Here is a 5000-nt window from a genome sequence, read left to right as displayed (position 1 = left end):
AAAAAAGACCTTTTCAAGTCACCACGCTGGAACATTTGACAAAATATACATCCGATATACCTTTTAATCTGGTGTACCCTTCTGGTAGGCGTTGATAAGTCTTTTCGTCATTTTACATGAGTTGAAGTGAGCGTTAGCATACGGTATTTATCCGGGGGGGTGGCTGTTTCACAACCGAGCTCAGTGACCTGGCGATCCGAAGTAGGTCGGACATGTTGCGTGTGTGCAGGATGCGTTTGAACACCTGCCAATGCATACACGGTGCTGGCGCGGCGCAGGCAGGATGCCATGTTGTCGGTGGCGTCAAGTGAGCACGAGCGAGGCCCCCAGGTGCCGATGCGGGAGAGCCCCGGCTTGGCCGTGAGCCCGAGACAGGTCGCTCGTCGCTGAGCACTTTCGTTACGTGACGCTCCACTTCCACATGGCACTAACATGAGGATGATGTAAGCAAAATGTGGTTACGTGACTTTTTATCGCGCCTAAGTGGCTTCCGTTTTCAGTTCCGGGATACGGGGCTGGCAAAGCCTATTGAGCAGAATGCTAATATGCTAACACGATGCAAAAAGGGGTGCAGTCAATTGGATCTTCTCAGAAAATAGTGTGAGCTAATTTAATAATATTTTCAACCAGAGATTTACTGATAACCGAAAAACCCATTTCTTGGGTTGCTTGAATTCAGCAGTGAATTTTTACCCTTTGTTGGATCCAAATCTTGACCCAACATGCTGGGTCAAATCCTCAATCGAATTAAACGGCGGTGGCTTTTCTACATGGCGTTAATCATTCACTCCATAAACTCGGTCATCTTTTCTCACAATTGCGGCACACTTTCCATGACACACCGCGGCAGATACTCTGTTCACACTACACTAAAAATTCGCTGTTTCAAGTGACAGGTGCCAAGAACGTCCAACTTGACATTTCTTCTCCCCCGAAATCATTGTGACAAGCCCAAAATCAGACCTAATCCCGATCTTCGACTCAAAAACTGAAATCCAAAATCCAAAGTGACGCAATGGCGCCGGTGACAGGGCTGCGTTTGTCACTGCGGTGACTTACAAACCAGAATTGCACCCTCGTCCGCCTACCCATTGAAAAACACACTTGATGAAGAATAGCTTTGTCGCTGGGCAGTAAACGGTTGGATTCCAGTTGGTGAATATAAATGTGAGTGAATGAGTCAAGTCAAGTTGACTGAATAAACTGCAAACATCGTAGCAGCCTACATGCTCACATCCAGTACACCAAAAATACGATTGTAGAAAGCACTTAGCTTGGAGGATCATGATTTTACGCCTTAAAATTAGCAAATGCTAACATGCAAACGATTGTTATTCTTTGATATAGCAACATGGCAAACCAAGTGTGTCGTCGATACAACTAAACATGATAAAACGCTAACTTGCTAGCAGTACATACGCTAACAGACAGCAAGAAAGAAGACTTTAGGGGGAAAAAAAATCCGGCAGATTTATTTATTTATTTTTTTTAGTACTACTTCAAACAAAAATAAGTAATACGGTCGTATGCAATTTCTATTTTCGGCTCTGCTTCATGGATCTCATCTGACAGTGCAGGTGTACCCGATGAAGCGTCTGTTAGAACATTGCATTGCGTTCATTCAAGGTTAAGCTGAATTGGGCTTGCTCGTCTCTGTGGGACCGAAAAAAAAAAGAAGAAAAAACATTTTTCTTGTCACAGAGTCGCATTTTTTCGCAGAAATGAAACGGCGACGGCTGAAAACTGAGACCCCTCATGACTCGTCTTTCACCTCCATTTTGGCCAGAGTTAATGATGCATACTTTCATGGTAGCTCAAATCAAGCACTCTTGACTCCACAGACTGAAAAACGGAGCAAAAATTAGGACTTTGCACGCAATCCAACTTGAGACCCCCGCTTCACATGTGAGGAGGTGGGTGCGTGGGGGGGGGGGGGGCATGTATTGTGGAATGTAAAACAACCCCCTTTAAGCACATCAGGCCTGTATGTACAGTGTGTCGAACTTCCTGCTTGGGCTTTCAGCAGGTAGAGAAGGCGCAATGATCAGCGCCCATGACGCCCAAGGGAACAAAAAGCGGGCTATGCAATGAATAAATAAATAAATAAATTCTCACAATATTAAGAAAAATAGCAGTGTGCTTGGTAATCCATTGTTTTCCGAAAATATTCAAATATGATGGAGGAAAAAAAGTGATTTGAAAGAAAGTATGCAGAAATTATTTGTGACAAAAGTTCCACATTTTCAAAAAGTTGTATATTTTTTTCAGAAAGAAAAACACGAAAATGTCTGTCCTAAAAATGTGTATTGTGAGGTCGTATATTTTAATAAATGGCTTTATTAACTGATTAAGCGGGACGTCAGCCAATAAAGCGTGAAATGTGAGCCAAAGAGGATCAAGAGAAGATTAAAGCTGAGCTCTGTGAAAGTCAGAACAAATGTTTGCCAAAGCTAAATTAACAAACAGCATGACTAAGAAGCACTTCAAAAGCAACGACATGAAGTGTAAAATGCTCCAGTATGCCCTGTGAAGCGTTTCCTACTTCTTTTGTGCATTCAGCATTTTTTTCTTTTTTTGATAAGGCGCTTATCAGGCCACGTCTGTGAGATTTATGTTGCTCGCATGGCAACAAATAACCCCTCGTCTCGTGAGTTATTGTGTGGTTTAAATTGGGTCAACGCGTGTGCCCTTGCATGCTTTAGGGACAATAAAAGTCAAATTCTTTCCGGAAAACGGCGTTCAGTGCTAATAATCACCACTAGGTGGCATAGGAACACTAACGGAAACAACTCAATGGGAATATGAAGAGACTGTGTAACACATTACATTAGGCGCATGGGATTGTCGGGCGCACTGTCGGCTTTTGGGAAAATTGAATGTTTCAGGTGCGCCTTATAGTGCGGAAAATACGGTAACTTAAATAGTTGAAGAAACAATTATGCTTGACTTCCTGATATGGTTTCACCGTCATGACAAAAAGAAAAAAAAAAGTATGCAAACGTGGCTAAATTGGAGTTGGAGCATTTGAGGGTGCACGTGAAATAGGAACTTTTGAAAAACCCAGCGGCCCGATCAGAAATAGCGTCTCGGGGGCCAAAGTGATTCATTGAGTGCTTCATCCAATCAAAATGTTATATAAGCCACGTCTTTCTTCAGCCAGTCTTACAGCACCACGAAAGCATTCCGCCACTTGCAAACAAGCTTGTCTGTCAAAAGAGACCCATTGCGGCATTTTCTTTCCACAGTCATTCTGTTCAATCTAGTGATTGTTTTTTTTTTTGTTTGTTTTTGGTCTTTCATGAATGACCTTGCTGGCATACAGTGAGCATCAATCGTCAGTTGTTTGTTACGCAATCATGGCGGGGGTGGGGGGGTGGGTGTGGGGGTGTGTGTGGGGGGGGGGGTGTGTGTGTGTGTGTGTGTGTGTGTGTGTGTGTGTGTGTGTGTGTGTGTGTGTGTGTGTGTGAGATGGAATGTCATTAACCTTGCGATGACTGGACAAGTGTGCCAGGGTCGCTATTAGTATTCTGATTATTATTTGCTGATATACGCCGAAGGCCAGTGTTGGAGAGCTGGACAACAGGTGCGTGTGTGTGTGTGTGTGTGTGTGTGTGTGTGTGTGTGTGTGTGTGTGTGTGTGTGTGTGTGTGTGGTAACTGATCACAGAGCCTTTTCAACACTTCTCAATTCAAAATCATTCCTGTGGTCTGATGTCAGCCATTGGAAGCATCAGCTCATTCCACAGAATAGATGAGGAAAAAAAGACTTTTTTTTTTCTTGGAAATATACATATTAAAAATATGTTGATTCCCCGGATTTCTTCTTTTAAAATAGACTTTTTTTACTGACTAAAATATTAAAATAAACAGAAAAAATAGAACCGAAAAATGCTGCCTCTCTTCAAATTATATTACTCGTTTTGTTTATTTTATTTTTATTTTTCTTAAAAATTTATTACCAATCAGAACTTTTGTGAAAACAGCACCGTTTTTTTCCCCTGCAAATGTACACATTTTCATAAAATTGTTCAGAATTTGTTTTCCCCTTATAAACATTCCATTAGTTCTTCTGAAATACGCAACTTGTTTTCTCTGAAACTGGCACTAAATGAACAATGTAAGTAAATGAAAAGATAATAAGCAAAAGTAGAACACTACTGCCCTCCAGAGGGGCAATAGCGGTACTACATCCACCAGCCCACCAGTCCGTGATTGACAAGTACAGCGTGTGCCCAGCACCATCATATTAACGAATTTTATAATAAAAAATGCTAAATTTCTCTCTCTCTCTCTCTCTCTCTCTCTATATATATATCTATATATATATCTATATATATATAGATATATATAGATAGATAGATAGATAGATAGATAGATAGATAGATAGATAGATAGATAGATAGATATTTTGAATCAATTGATATTTTGAATCAAAAATCGATTTTGATTTAATCAAGCCATATCAAATCGTGATTCTTAGGAGCTATGTATCGGATCACCTTTTATGAGAGATGCATAACACCTATAAATCTGTATAAAATAGCCTTGTTGATGTTGCGGATGATTTATTGTTTCTTTGAATTTCATGAACTTTAATATACATGAAGTCACTGATAGTGTAGTGGTACACTCGCCTGACTTGTGTACGGGCAGCGTGGGATCGGATAATATACACTATAAAAGCTACAGCCGTACCATATCGAATTCTATCATAACCAATCAAGCCAAATATAATTGCGCAACTTGAAAATGTCGTGTCCTTTGATATGATCGTATCGATTTTTGTGCAATTTTGTACTTCATACTCACAACCCCAGTTTGCGCGCACACACACATGCATACACATCATCACCCTAGTGATGCCCCACATTGTCATCCAGCTCTTGAATGATTCAACACAACTTATTGCAGGGTCCATTTACTCACTGATTCCTCGTCCGGGAGTTTCCTCGGCCGATCATCGCCCCCCTGGCCCACCACCTCGGCCGCCGCTATGCTATG

The 5000-nt window shown here is 41.4% G+C and overlaps 1 protein-coding gene and 1 long non-coding RNA gene across 3 annotated transcripts in view; one reads left to right on the top strand and one right to left on the bottom strand.

Moving 5' to 3' along the window:
• scfd2 (sec1 family domain containing 2) overlaps positions 1 to 5000 on the bottom strand; it is an 89240-nt gene that overhangs the window by 15355 nt on the left and 68885 nt on the right. The window lies entirely within an intron of this gene.
• Positions 2862 to 5000, top strand: part of LOC109532259 (uncharacterized) — an 8028-nt gene continuing 5889 nt past the window's right edge. The window contains exon 1 of the long non-coding RNA XR_002171348.1: positions 2862 to 3365. This is a non-coding gene — a long non-coding RNA (uncharacterized LOC109532259). The remainder of the gene's footprint in view (positions 3366 to 5000) is intronic.

Source organism: Hippocampus comes, unplaced genomic scaffold, assembly GCF_001891065.2.
Source record: "Hippocampus comes isolate QL1 unplaced genomic scaffold, H_comes_QL1_v1.1 scaffold22, whole genome shotgun sequence".
NCBI classification, from domain to species: Eukaryota; Metazoa; Chordata; class Actinopteri; order Syngnathiformes; family Syngnathidae; genus Hippocampus; species Hippocampus comes.
Note: the sequence above shows the minus strand (reverse complement) of the source record. Positions and strands in the feature narration are given on the sequence as shown.